Source organism: Macaca nemestrina, chromosome X, assembly GCF_043159975.1.
Source record: "Macaca nemestrina isolate mMacNem1 chromosome X, mMacNem.hap1, whole genome shotgun sequence".
Classification (NCBI taxonomy): domain Eukaryota; kingdom Metazoa; phylum Chordata; class Mammalia; order Primates; family Cercopithecidae; genus Macaca; species Macaca nemestrina.
In genome coordinates, this window is record NC_092145.1 from 79066632 (window position 1) to 79082941 (window position 16310).

The 16310-nt window shown below is 36.6% G+C and overlaps 1 long non-coding RNA gene across 1 annotated transcript in view; it reads right to left on the minus strand.

Annotated features, from left to right (window-relative positions):
• LOC105496932 (uncharacterized) overlaps positions 1-16310 on the minus strand; it is a 74280-nt gene that overhangs the window by 41101 nt on the left and 16869 nt on the right. The window lies entirely within an intron of this gene.

Here is a 16310-nt window from a genome sequence, read left to right on the forward strand (position 1 = left end):
CAACACAATAAAAGCCACGTATGACAGACACACAGCTAGTATCATACTTATCCTAGCTAGATCAGACAAAAGAAAGATATAAAGAGCATCCACATTAGAAAGAAAGAATTCAAATTATCCTTGTTTGCTGATGGCATAATCTTATATTTGGAAAATCCTAACACTCTGCAAGAAAACTATTATAACTGAAAAACAAATTCAGTAAAGTTTCAGGATACAAAATCAACATACTAAAATCGGTAGCATTTCTATATGCCAACAGTGAATGATCTGAAAAAAGAAATTTAAAAAGGAAGCCCATTAACAATAGCTACACATGAAATTAAATACTTAGAAATTAACCAAGGAAGTGTAAGATTACTATAATGAAAACTATAAAACACTGATGAAGGAAATTAAAGAGGACACAAAAATATTGAAAGATATTCAATGTTCATGTATTGGAAAAATCCATATTTTTAAAATGTCCATACTACCCAAAGCAATCTACAGATTCAATGCAATCCTTATCAAACTACCAATGACATTCTTCACAGCAATATAAAAAAATTCTAAAACTTATATGGAATAACAAAAGATCCAGAATAGCCAAAGCTATCCAAAGAAAAATGAAGAAAATCGAAGAAATCATATTATCTGACTCAAATTATACTACACAACTATAGTAACCCAAATAGCATGGTACTGGCATAAAAACAGACATGTAGACAAATGGAACAGAATAGAGAACCCAGGCACAAATCCACCAACCCACCGTTGAAGTCATTTTTGACAAAGTTACCGAGAACATACACTGGGGGAAAGACAATCTTTTTGATAAATGGTGCTAAGAAAACTAGATACCCATATGACAAAAAATAAAGCTAGACCCCTATCTCCTGCCATATACAAAAATCAAATCAAAATGGATTAAATACTTAAATCTAAGATCTCAAACTATGAAGCTACTACAAGGACACATTGAAGAAGATCTCCAGGACATTGGTCTGGGCAAAGTCTTCTTGAGCAATACCCCACAAGCACAGACAACCAAGGCAAACATGGACAAAAGCTTCTTCACAGTAACGGATACGATCAACAGAGTGAATAGAGAACCCACAGAATGGGAGAAAATATTTGCAAACTTCCCCTCTGACAAGGGATTTATAACCAGAATATATAAGGAGCTCAAACAAATCTACAGGAAAAAATCTAATAATCCCATCAAAAAATGGACAAAATATTTGGATAGACCTTTCTCAAAAGAAGACATACAAATGGCAAGTACACATATGAAAAGGTACTCAACATCATTGATCATTAGAGCAATGCAAATCAAAACTATAATGTGATACCATCACATCCCAGTTAAAATGAATTGTATCTAAAGACAGGCAATAACAAATGCTGGTGAGGATGTGGAGAAACAGAAAGTCTCATATAGTGTTGGTGAGACTGTGTATCAGCACAACCGCTATGGAGAACAGTTTGGAGGTTCCTCAGAAAATTAAAATTGAGCTACCATAAAATCCAGCAATCCCACTGCTGGGTATATACCCAAAGAAAGGAAATCAGTATATCAAAGAGATATCTGCACTTTTTGTTGCAGCACTTTTTACATTAGCTAAGACTTAGAAGCAACCCATGTGTCCACCACCAGATGAATGGATAGATAATATACACAATGGAGTACTATTCAGCCATAAAAAAGAGTGAGATCCAATCATTTGCAACATAGATAGAACTGGAGATTACTATGTAAAGTGAAATAAGCTAGGCACAGAAAGACAAATGTCACATATTTTCACTTATTTGTGAGATCTAAAAATCAAATCAATTGAACTCATAGATATAAAGAATAGAAGGATGGTTACTAGAGACTGGGAAGGGAATGGGGGCTGAGGAGGAGATGGGGATGGTTAAAGGGTACAAAAAAATATACAATAAATAAGACCTACTATATATAGCACAATATAAGTCTTGTATATTTTTAAATAACTTAAAGAATGTAATTGGATTGTTTGTAATTCAAAGGGCAAATGCTTGAGCAAATGGATAGCCCATTCTCCATGATGTGTTTATTTCACATTGCATGCTGACTCATAAATCTAAGCAACATATACTAACAGGTATTTTAGTAATCACCTCAGACCTCTCACACCACCTCTAAAAGCATATTCTCATTCTCACATTCTTTTCCAGTACACCAACTACCCATCCCAGTTGCTGCTGCCATTGATTCCAAGTTGTCTGCATTTATTCTTGCTCTCATCTTTTAATCTCCCTGGTTCTGGATGTCCGGCTTTGTCTCAGCTTCAAATTCCTGTGTCTAGCCTTCTTTAACTTGGAGTAACCTTCAGTCAGTCTCCCCTCCTCCTTAACCATCATTTTTCCTACCATTGTTTCTTTCTTTCTTTTTTTTTTTTTTTGTTTTTTTGTTTTTTTGAGACAGAGTCTTGCTCTGTCGCCCAGGCTGGAGTGCAGTGGCATGATCTCGGCTAACTGCAAGCTGCGCCTCCAGGGTTCACACCATTCTCCTGCCTCAGCCTCCCGAGTAGCTGGGACTACAGGCACCCACCACCACACCCGGCTAATTTTTTTGCATTTTTAGTAGAGACGGGGTTTCACCATGTTAGCCAGGATGGTCTCTATCTCCTGACCTCGTGATCCGCCCCCCTCAGCCTCCCAAAGTGCTGGGATTACAGGCGTGAGCCACCGTGCCTGGCTTTCCTATATTGTTTCAACTCATTTTGTTCTCTGGTTTGGTCACCCCAAGGTGACTTGGATGAAAACTCTCTGCTTCTACCTTGGGCCCAGTGAGACTTCCACCTCCAGCCTCACCAATATCCATCCATTTTTCCCACAGAGAATGGAAGAGGCTTTGACCCTCTAGTCCTGATGTTTATAGTTGTGCTCTTTGGCATTTGAATCTTGTCTTTCTCCTAGACCAGGGTTGGCAAACTAACCATCAAAAATCTGATAGTAAAAAAAAAAAAAAAAAAAAAAAAAAATGGCTTTGGAAATCCAGCCCCTAGTTCCACAGGTAAAAATGTTAGAATCATCAATCTGTCCTAAGAACAAGTAAAAAGCAAAACAAACTGAGGTTAAAAAGAGTATAACTAATATTCTAAGAAAGCAGATAAAGCGGAATCATGTAAAATGCTCAATCAAAACCACAAAATGTATAAGAAAGTGAAAGGAAAAATAGAAACATAAAACAGGGGCAACACACACAAAACAGTAACAAATATGGTATATATTAATCTGAATATATCAATAATAACTTTGAATGCCAATAGTCTAAATATTCCAATTAAAAGATTTAAAAATTGTCAGATTAGATCAAAAAGCAAGACCCAACCTGTTTATTCTCTAAATAAATGCACTTTAAATATAAACACACAAATAGATTAAAAGTAAATGAATAGAGAATAATACACTACTACTCTCATACTAATCAAAGTAAAATGAAAGTAGCTATATTATTTCCCAACACAGCAGACTTCAAAGTATGACAAATTATCAGGGATAATAAAAGGCATTAAATAATAATAAAACTGTCAATTCTCCAAAAGGTTAAAACAGTCCTTAATGTGCATGTACCTAACAAAAATGTGTCCAAATATGTGAAGCAAAAACTGATAGAACTACAAAGAGAAATAGATGAATCTACTATTACAGTTGGAGATTTCAACATTGCTCTATCAATAATAGACAGAACCAGGAATGATGTCAGCAAGAAGGCAGACTAGGAGGTGCCGGCCCTCAACCTCTAACAAAAACAATAATGTAAACATCCATAGACAAAAATGGCTCTGGGAGTGCTCCTGAGTACAATAACAAATCTGTAGCAAACCAGTGGAACACAAAAACTAAGGATGGCCACATAGAAAAGGGTAGGAAGGTTTGTCAAAGATCAGATGGTTGTAGATGTATGGTATTATTTCTGAGGGCTCTGTTCTGTTCCATTGGTCTATATCTCTGTTTTGGTACCAGTACCATGCTGTTTTGGTTACTGTAGCCTTGTAGTATAGTTTGAAGTCAGGTAGCGTGATGCCTCCAGCTTTGTTCTTTTGGCTTAGGACTGTCTTGGCAATGTGGGCTCTTTTGTGGTTCCATATGAACTTTAAAATAGTTTTTTCCAATTCTGTGAAGAAAGTCATTGGTAGCTTGATGGGGATGGCATTGAATCTATAAATTACCTTGGACAGTATGGCCATTTTCATGATATTGATTCTTCCTATCCATGAACCAACCCAAATGTCCATCAATGACAGACTGGATTAAGAAAATATGGCACATATACACCATGGAATACTATGCAGCCATAAAAAAGGATGAGTTCATGTCCTTTGTAGGGACATGGATGCAGCTAGAAACCATCATTCTCAGCAAACTATCGCAAGAACAGAAAACCAAACACCACATGTTCTCACTCATATGTAGGAACTGAACAATGAGAACAACTGGACACAGGATGGGGAACATCACACACTGGGGTCTGTTGTGGGGTGGGGGGAGGGGGGAGGGATAGCATTAGGAGATATACCTAATGTAAATGATGAGTTAATGGGTTCAGCACACCAACATGGCAAACGTATACATATGTAACAAACCTGAACATTGCGCACATGTACCCTAGAACTTAAAGTATAATAAAAAAGAAAAAAAGAAAAGGGTAAAAAAAGAATTTTATCCTTGTTCTCCCATACCCCAGGCTAGCATAGCTCAGTACAAAGAGTAATCACCTCAACCATAAGGTCTCCCAGAGGGGAAATGAGAGCAGGAGAACCTCAGCAGCCCTTGCCACTACCAAGGACCTCTGCAGCATTCACTGCCAAGGACTCCTACAGTCTTTGCCAATGCAGACCCCACCATCCAGAGTTGCTTGGACTCCACCCCCTGCACACTCCTAGAGCTGGAGCTGATGTGCACTCTTCTAGAGCCAGCAACACGACACCTGTCCCCAAGCCTTGTTTCCACTACATGCACCCACACCCACACCTCCGACCTGTTGCCTCTATACACTCCTGCACCTCGTACTCCTGCACACCCCCATAATTGATGTCCCCATGCAAACCCAGACCTGGTTCTGAATCTGGCACTGATATGCACCCTACCCAGCCAGTACCCTCATACCCACTTGCAGGAGAAAATCTTTCCCTATAGAATCTAGTCTGTAAAGTCATGAAGAAGTGACTTCTTCAAATGTACAGATCACAATGCAAGGCTACAAGGAATATGAAAAATCAGAAAAACATGATCCTCCGCCACCAAAGGAACATAATAAATTTCCAGTAAACAACTCAAAAGAAATGGAGATCTATGAAATGGCCAAAAATAATTCATAAAATACTCACTACAAATTCACAAAAGTCATAGAGTGGCTGAATGAATTTTAAAACTTAAGACCCAGTGACACACTATATATGAGATTCACTTTAGTCTTAAGGACACATATAATGAAAGTAAAGGGATAGGAAAATATATTCCATGTAAATACTAACTAAAAGAAAGTAGGGGTAGCTACACTTAATCAGATAAAATAGGCTTCAATTCAAAAAACTTTCTGTCTAGAGTCAAAAAGGTCACTATAAAATGATGAGGATCAACTTGACATGAAGATATGGCAATTATAACTACAGCTGGACCTCTCTATCTATTAATCAAAAATATTCTTAAAAATAAAAGAATAACAGCAACAAAAATGATAGAAATTAAAAATACATTATAACTATTTACATTGTATTCGATATTGTAAGTACACTTACATTGTATTAGATATTATAAGTAATGTAGAGATGATTTAAAGTATACAGGACATGTGCATAGATTATATACAAATCCTATGCCATTTTATTTAAGGGATTTGAGCATCTGTGGATTTTGGTATCTGCAGGGGTCCTGGAACCAATGCCTTATAGATAATGAGAGATGACTGTATATACACACCCAACATCAGGACAACTAAATATATAAAGCAAATATTGACAGATTTGAAGGGAGAAATAGCAATATAATAATAGTAGGATATTTTTATACCTCACTTTCTTTTTTATTAATGTTATTTTTAATTGAAAAATCATAATTATATGCATTTATAGGGCAAAATGTGTTTGATATATGTATAAAATATGGAATGAGTATATTAAGCTAAGTAACATATCCATAACCTTGCTTACTTATCCTTTTTGTGGTGAGACATTTCAAATTTACTCTCCTTACTTTAGTAATATTAAAATATACAATATTATTGACTATAGGCACCCTCCTATGCAATAGATCTCTAAACGTATTCCTTCTGTCTGAAACTTTGTACCCTTTGACCAACAACTCCTCATTCTCCCCCCTTACTCCATTCTCCATCCCTGGAAGACTCTGGTAACCATCATTCTACTCTTTACTTCTATAATTCCAACTTTTTTAGATTACACATGTAAGTGAGGTCCTGTGGTATATGTCTTTCTGTGCCTGGCTTATTTCACTTAGCTTAATGTCCTTCAGGTTTATCCACATTGTCACAAATGACAGAATTTCCTTCTTTTTAAAGGCTGAATAGTATTCCATTACGTATATATACCACATTTTCTTTAGCCATTCATTCACTGATGGACATCTAGGTTTATTCCTTATCATAGTTATTGTGCATAATGCTGCAATAAACATGGAAGTTCAAATATCCTCTCAAAATACTGATTAAAATTCCTTTAGATATATACTCAGAAGTGAAATGCTCAACTTTCAATAATGGTTAGAATATCCAGACAGAAAATTGATAAAGACACAGCTGAGTTGAACAAAACGGTAGACCAGATGGACCTAACAGACATGTACAGAACTTTTCACCTAATAGCAAACAAACATTCTTCTCAAGTACACACAAAACCTTCTCCAGGATAGATCATGTTAGGCCAAAATACAAATCTTAACAAATTTAAGAAAAATAAAATCATTCCAAGTATCTTTTCTGACCACAATGAAATAAAACTAGAAATCAGTAACAGCAAGAAAATAGATAAATTCACAAATACGTGAAAACCAAACAACACACTCTTGAACAACCACTGGGTCGAGGAAGAAATTCAAAGAAAATTATTAAAATATCTCAAGGCAAAAGTGAAAACACAACATATCAAAACATGAGATGAAGCAAAAAATGTACTAAGAAGTAATAGCAACAAGTGGCCATATTAAAAAGTAAAATCTCAAACAATCTAACTTTACATATCAAAGAACCAAAAAAAGAACAGACTAAGCCCAAAGTTAGCAGAAGGAAGGAAACAATAAAGACTAGAGCAAAAATAAGTCAAATCAAAAATAGCTCCTCTTTCATTTATAATTTTATTTATTTTCATTTTCTCTTTTCACAAAAAAATAAGGATCATAAGAAAAAATTATATTCCAACAACTGGAAAACCTTCAAGAAATTAATAAATTTCAAGAAACACACAACCTACCACACCAAATTACAAAGAAATTTAAAAATCTCAACAGGCCAATAACAAGTAAGTAGATAAAATCAGTAATCAAAAATATCCCAACAAAAAATAACCCAGAACCACATGGCATCAATGGTGAATTCGACGAAACATTCAAAGAGAATTAGTGTCAATCCTTATCAAACTCTTCCATAAATTGAAGAGAAAGGAACATTTATAAACTCATTTCACAAAGCCAGTATTACCCTGATACCAAAACCAGATAAAGACATTATGAGAAAAGAAAATTACAGGGTAATATCCCTGAAGAACACAGATGAAATGATGCTCAACAATTCAACACCACATTAAAAAAATTATACAACATGATTAAGTGAGATTTATCCCTGGAATGCAAGAATGGTTCATCATACATAAATCAATATGTGTGGTACACCACATGAATAGTTTAAGAATAAATACCATATAATCATCTCAATAGATGTAGGAAAACATTAGAAAAAAATTGACATCCATTCATGATAAAAATCTGTAACAAATTAGGTATAGAAGGAATGTACTTCAACATAATAAAGGCTATACATAAAAAACCTACAGCTAACATCATACTCAAGGGTGAAAAGCTGAAAGCTCTTTCTTTAATAGCAGGAACAAGACAAATATCCCACTCCTGCCACTTCTATTCAACACAGTATTAAAAGTTCTAATCAGAACAACTAGGGAAAAAAACAATAAATTACATCCAACTCAGAAAGGAAGAAGTAAAATTGTCTATTTGCAGACTACATGATCTTATATGTAGAAACCCCTGAAGACTGCAGTAAAACACTATTGAAAGTAACAAATGAATTCAGTAATGTTGCGGGACACAAAATCAACATCCAAAAATCAGTCACATGCCTATGCACTAAAAATGAACTATGATAAAAGAAATTAATAAAGGAATCCCATTTACAATAGCATCAAAAAAATAAATTCTTAGGAAAAACCTAACCAAGGAGGGAAAAAATCATAAAATGAAAACTACAAAACAATGAAGAAATTAAAGCAGACACAAATAAATCACAAGATATTCCATATCCATGAAATGGAAGAATTAATACTGTTAAACTGTCCATACCACCTTAAGATATTTACAGATTCAATGTGATCCCTATCAAAATTTCAATGGCATTTTTCACAGAAAGAAAAAAACCAATCTTAGACTTCATATGAAACTACAAAAGACTCTGAATAGCCAAAATGATCTTGAAAAAGAATATCAAATCTGGCTTCACACTTGTTGAGTTCGAATTTCAAATTATATTACAAATCTATAGTAATAAAAACAGTATGATACTGCCATAAAAACAGACACAAAGAACAATGGGAAAACATAGGGAGCACAGAAATAAACCCATAAATACACAACCAACTGGTCTTCCACAAGATTGCCAAGAATACAAAATGTTCAAAGGATAGTCTCAATACACTGTGTTAGAAAAACTGAATATATTGCTTCTCAGCCTTTTGGCTAAGATCAAGTACAGGAAAACTAGATTATCTACATGCAAAATAATTAGCTTGAACACTTATCTTACACCATTCACCAAAACCAATTCAAGATGGATTAAAGACTTAAACATAACAAATGAAACCATAAAATTCTGGGGAAAGCTCCATGACATTGGTCTTCACAATAATTTCTTGGATAGGACACCAAAAGCAGTGAGAATAAAAAGTAAAATAAACAAGTGGGATTACATCAACCTAAAAAGCTTCTGCACTACAAAGGAAATAACACAATGAAAAGGCAACTTACAGAATGGGAGAAATTATTTGGAAACTATACATCTGGTAAAGGGTTAATATCCAAAATATATAAGGAACTCACACAACTCAAAAACAAATAAGGAAAACCAGATTAAAAATGGGCAAAGAACTTGAATAGACATTTTTCCAAAGAAGACACACAAATGGGCAACAGGTATATGAAAAGGTGGTCAACATCATCAGTCATAACATAAATGCAAATCAAATATTCATGAGATATCACCTCATACCTGTTACAATAAATATTACCAAAAAGTCAAAATATAATAAGTGTTGGTGAGGATATGGAAAAAATGAAACATTTATACATTGTTGATAAAAATGTAAATTGGTATAGCCATTACGGAAAACAGCATAGAGGCTCCTCAAATAAATAAAAATAGAACTATCATTTGACCCAGCAATCCCTCTTCTGGGTATATACTCAAAGGAAGTTAAATCAGCACCTCGAAGAGATATCTGCAATCCTATGCTCACTGCAACATTATTCACAACAGTCAAGATATGAAAACAATATACATGCCCATAACAGATGAATGGATTTTAAAAATGTAGGGTGTGTATGTGTGTTTGTGTGTGTGTGTATACATATATATGTATTGTGTGTGTGAGTATATGTGTGTATAGTAGAAATATGCTCAGCCTTATAAAGAAGAAAATCCTGCCATTTCCAACAACATGGATGAACCCATACAACATGCTAAGTGAAATAAGCCAGGGTCAAAACAACACATATTGCATAATCACTTATATGTTGAATCTAAAAATAGTCAAACTCATAGAAGCAAAAAGTAGAATGGTGATTTCCTGGGGGCTTGGTGGGGTCGGGGTGGGGGTGGGGAGTAGCAGGCGTGGAGTGGGAAACGGGGAAATGGTCAAAGTGTACAAAGTTTTATTTATCTGAGATGAATAAGTTTTGGAGATCTAACGTACAGCATTGTTAACAATACTATACTGTATACTATTTTTTCATTCAAATTGAACTTTATTAAAATACGTGCCAGTTTTCCTCTCTCCTAGTTCCACTGATGAGCTAGCCTAGAACTATATAACTTTGAGCCAAGTTTCCAAAGATAGTAAAGCTAAGAACAGCAAACTAATAAGGACAAATAGGCCACTTTTGGTAATGACTCACAAATTAAACTTTCAAAACATGTGCATAGCTTTATTTATCTACTTAGATCTAACCTTTTCATGGAGCTTCGGCAAAATTAGAGTGTGCAAAATGCATTTCTAAAACATAATGCAAGCAAAGCTTTCACATTTACACTAGCAGGAAATACACAGAGAAACTAACAAGTCACAGTAGGGAGAATTCAGATCTTTTTTTAATGAAAAGAATTGCACAGTTTATTATTTTGAGAAAATTGTTGTAGACATAAATATTTAAAATATTCTAAGCAAGGTGCTTTTAATAACAAAATTTTTAAAGTTAGACAGAGCTGATAACTTGTATCATAGCTCACAAAGAATTCCAAATTAAAGTGGACTCCATTTTCTCCCTACATTCTGCAAACAATGCTTTGTATAACACTTCTTTAAAACACTAAAGGAGGCAACAAGCTGAAACTTTTTTCAAAGCACACAAGAAATGGTGTCATCACATTACTTGAAGAAGGTGCTGGGGGAAAAAGAAAAGGGAGTGAAGAATCCTTTTACTATTTCCCACTACAGAACAGCCACTAACAGACTAAGAACAAAAAATATACAACAAAAACAGTAAATCACGTCCCCAGCTTATAAAATAGTTCCAGTGTGACAAGATCTATAAATAGAGAACATCAGTTGGACAATGGAATGAGCATTTCATACTGCATAAAAATTAGTGAGGTGGTAAGAACCATCAACTATCTCAGGCATTACTACATGGCCTTTCAAAATTTTTTTTAATGTACGTGCAAGGCACATTGATACAAAAATAGCTCTCTGGCCAACAAATACATTAAATAAGAAAATTAAAATTTTGACTTTGCAATATTGGCAACATCAAAATATAACCAGATAGCTTGGACCCACACATCTTTCTCATATTCCTTCACCTCATTTGGTGTTTCCCACCCATTATTTTGGGTTCAATCACCTTCAAGTTTCGGTATGTGCTTGAGAAATGATTTTTCTTCTTATCATGTAGCATTCTTACTAAAGTTTTCCTTTGCTAAGTAAAAATATATAAGAGAAACAGAATAGTTGGAGTTATTTTTTCAATAATTTAATTTTTAAAATATTTTTATTATACTGTTAAGTTTTGGGATACATGTGCAGAATGTGCAGGTTTGTTACATAGGTATACATGTGCCATGGCAGTTTGTTGCACCCATCAACCCATCATCTACATTAGATATTTCTCCTAATGCTATCCCTCCCCTAGCCCCCCACCTCCTTGACAGGCACTGGTGTGTGATGTTCCCCTCCCTGTGTCCATGTGTTCTCATTGTTCAACTCCCACTTATGAGTGAGAACATGCAGTGTTTGGTTTTCTGTTCTTGTGTTAGTTTGCTGAGAATGATGGTTTCCAGCTGCATCCATGTCCCTGCAAAAGAGATGAACTCATCTTTTTTATGGCTGCATAGTATTCCATGGTGTGTATGTGCCACGTTTTCTTTATCCAGTCTATCATTGATGGACATTTGGGTTTGTTCCAAGTCTTTGCTACTGTGAATAGTGCCACAATAAACATACGTGTGCATGTGTCTTTATAGTAGCATGATTTATAAACCTTTGGGTATATACCCAGTAATGGGATTGCTGGGTCAAATGATATTTCTGGTTCTAGATCCTTGAGGAATTGCCACACTGTCTTCCACAATGATTGAACTAATTTACACTCCCACCAACGGTGTAAAAGTGTTCCTATTTCTCCACATTCTCTCAAGCATCTGATGTTTCCTGGCTTTTTAATAATCACCATTCTAACTGGCGTGAGATGGTATCTCATTGTGGTTTTGATTTGCATTTCTCTAATGACCAGTGATGATGAGCTTTTTTTCATATGTTTCTTGGCTGCATAAATGTCTTCTTTTGAGAAGTGTCTATTCTTTGTAGATCCTGAATATCAGCCTTTTGTCACATGGACAGATTACAAAATTTTCTTCCATTCTATAGGTTGCCTGTGCGCTCTGATGACAGTTTCTTTCACTGTGCAGAAGCTCTTTAATCAGATCCCATTTGTCAGCTTTGGCTTTAGTCATTGCTTTTGGTGTTTTAGTCATGAAGTCTTCGCCCATGCCTATGTCCTGAATGGTATTGCCTAGGTTTTCTTCTAGGGTTCTTATGGTTGTAGGTCATACATTTTAGTCTTTAATCCATCTTGAGTTAATTTTTGTAAAAGGTGTAAGGAAGAGGTCCAGTTTCAGTTTTCTGCATATGGCTAGCCAGTTTTCCCAAGACCATAGGGAATCATTTCCCCATTGCTTGTTTTTGTCAAGTCTGTCAAAGATCAGATGGTTGTAGATGTGTGGCATTATTTCTGAGGCCTCTCTTCTGTTCCACTGGTCTATATATCTGTTTTGGTAGCAGTACCATGATGTTTTGGTTACTGTAGCCTTGTAGTATAGTTTGAAGTCAGGTAGCGTGATGCCTCCAGCTTTGTTCTTCTTGCTTAGGATTGTCTTAGCTATACGGGCTCTTTTTTGGTTCCATATGAAATTTAAAGTAGTTGTGGTTTTTTTGGTTTTTTGTTGTTGTTGTTGTAATTCTGTGAAGAAAGTCAATGGTAGCTTGATGGGGATAGCACTGAACCTATAAATTGCTTTGGACAGTATGGCCATTTTCATGATATTGATTCTTCCTATTCATGAGCATGGAATGTTTTTCCATTTGTTTGTGTCCTTTCTTGTTTATTTCCTTGATCAGTGGTTTGTAGTTCTCCTTGAGGAGGTCTTTCACATCCCTTGTAAGTTGTATTCCTAGGTATTTTATTGTCTTTGTAGCAATTGTGAATGGGAGCTCACTCATGATTTGGCTCTCCATTTGTCTGTTATTGGTGTATAGGAATGCTTGTGATTTTTGCACATTGATTTTGTATCCTGAGACTTTGCTGAAGTTGCTTATCAGTTTAAGGAGATTTGCGGTGAGACGATGGGGTTTTATAAATATACAGTCATGTCATCTTCAAACAGAGACTATCTGACTTCCTCTCTTCCTATTTGAATACCCTTCATTTCTTTGTCTTGTCTAATTGCCCTGGCCAGAACTTCTAATACTACGTTGAATAGGAGGGGTGAGAGAGGGCATTCTTGTCTTGTGCTGGTTTTCAAAGGGAATGCTTCCAGCTTTTGCCCATTCATTATGATATTGGCTGTGTGTTTGTCATAAATAGCTCTTTTTATTTTGAGATACATTCCATCAATATCGAATTTATTGAGAGTTTTTAGCATGAAGGGGTATTGAATGTTATGGAAGGCCTTTTCTGCATCTACTGAGATAATCTTGTGGTTTTTGTCATTGGTTCTGTTTATGTGATGGATTACATTTATGGATTTGCATATGTTGAACCAGCCTTGCATCCCAGACATGAAGCTGACTTGATTGTGGTGGATAAGCTTTTTGATGTGCTGCTGGATTCGGTTTGCCAGTATTTTATTGAAGAGTTTCACATTGATGTTCATCAAGGATACTGGCCTGAAATTTTCGTTTTTGTTGTGTCTCTGCCAGGTTTTGATTGACGTGATTTATACTAAATGTGATTGGTTCAGGGTAGCATTATTTCTCCTCTATATACAAACAAAATATAAGTCCCCAGCATACATAGATTAATGTTTTCTAAAAGTTCAGCAACAAATCAATGACACTATGTCCTTTACGCCATTCTTCCCAACTCCCCTTGCTGAGGCAGAGAGAGGGAGTAATAGAAACAAAGCTAAGATTTAAACTATTTTCAGTAGTAGAAGACATTTAAGGCCAAAAAGTGTACTATTAACAGAATTCTCGTGTTTCTAAGTTATTGTCCTTCATAGGCCAATACCAGCTAATAGTTAGTTGCACTGATTCCTTCCCAAAGAGAATTTTATAATTCACTCACTCTTGTTAGTGGCTGTGCTACAGGAAAGGCATCAAAGCAAGCTATGGTATATGTATGGTATATAGTAATGTAAAAAGTGCATCACATTCTTGATTTTCAGTTTCTCATAGCAGCAGCAGGATTAATCTAAGACAGAAAACAGCTGTATTTTCATTCTTAAAATGCAACAATATCTAGTGAAATGTATTCAAGATCATGAAAGGATCCACCTCTATGAAGCATAAATGAAAACAGACTAATAATAATAGACAAACGGGTAAACTAAAGGCATTCATTCATATTTACATATTAAAACCCTTTTGTTAACATCAAATCTTTACATCTAGTAATAGAAGCACTTTAAGAATAAAGCAGACATTACTACAGCAGTATCCATTTTCAGAGCCTTTGATTAGCACCTGAGGAAAAAAGGGTATATGGAAAGCTATGTAATTTGCCTCAAGTTAGCTTGTTGGTCTGAAGAGTACAACTTTGATATGCACAGAAAGGAAAACTAAATCGGAAAATAAATGTTTGTACCTGTTTTAATACGGCTGTAGAAAAGGGATACTGGCCAGGCGCAGTGGCTTACATCTGTAATCCCAGCACTTTGGGAGGCTGAGGTATGTAGATTGCCGGAGGTCAGGAGTTCAGTAACAGTCTGGCCAACATGGTGAAACCCCATTTCTACTAAAAATACAAAAACATTAGCCCAGCGTGATGGTGTGTGCCTATAATCCCAGCTACTCAGGAGGCTGAGGCAGAAGAACTGCTTGAACCAGGGAGGTGGAGGTTGCAGCGAGCTGAGATTGTGCCACTGCACTCCAGCCTAGGCGACAGAGCAAGACTCCACCTCAAAAGAAAAAAAAGAAAAGAAAAACATGTTCACACAAAAGACGTACACACAATGTACATAGCCAAAAAGTAGAAACAACCCACATGTCTACCAACTACAACAAAATGTAGTATATCCATACAATTAAATATTATTCAGCCATGAAAAAGAATGAACTACATGGATAACCCTCACAAAACCCTGTCAGCCCCCACTTGGCTTTGCCCTTCCACCTGCCCTGGTGGTTTAACACAAAACACAGAACTTTTGGGAGCTCTATGGCCCTGCTCATTGCCTGAGACACCAGATTACCTTCCCTGAGTAATATAAGGCAGGCACAATTCCCACCGCTACCACTGCAGCTGGTGCTCTCTTACAAGCACCACATCCTGGCTGGAGGCCAACCAACATGGTTATGTAGCAACAAGCTGTGAACTTTTTTTTCCAAGAAGCAACACAGGAACTTAACAGGAAAACAGAAAGAAACCACAGATCCTTTGAAAGAAGCAGCGGGCTGCAGCCTACACCGTGAGCCAGGCAAAAAGCTGTTAAGTCCTCAGAGTGCAGTAAGGGGAGAGGCTGCCTCCAGGATATACTCTCCACTAGGGAACCTGGCAAGCAGCCCACAGTGGAAGGCCTTAACCCTATCCAGTGCTGGAGCTGTGAGCGGTGAGAGTACATGAAGAGGAGCAGCATCAGCATGTACTTTGCATGTACTGCCAGACTCCAGCAAGAATGGAGGGAAGCCATTCCTGATCCTACCTCATAGGGGACCTTGTAGAAGTCAGCTGGATAACTCAGGTGGCAGTCCCAGGTTGATAGAAGCTCCCAATTGAGATTCATAATATAATCTCAAGTGGGGACAATCCCGCTTCACCAGAACCGAGGGGTAAGGAGGAAGAGTGCTATAGCCACATGTGCAAGTGTGGAGTGGGTGGGCCCTGGCCTGAAAGCCATGGTTTCTGTCTTGAGGGAGAAGACTTATGGCCTGGGAGCAGTTTTGAGTTCTGAGTGTAGACTGCCTAGAATCTATCTCGCCGCTTCTAGTGGAACAGTGTGGTGTGTGAGACATGCCTTGCCAATTGTGTCGGAGCTGGGTGGGGCTTACTGCTGCCTGCTACTCCCTTGCCTAAATGCAGATTCTTCCATGCAGTGGAGGCAGCTGTACTCCTCCATGGAACATTACATCAGTGACCAGATAACTGTCATCTGATCCCCACTGGGGCTGCTGCTTACACCTGCACAT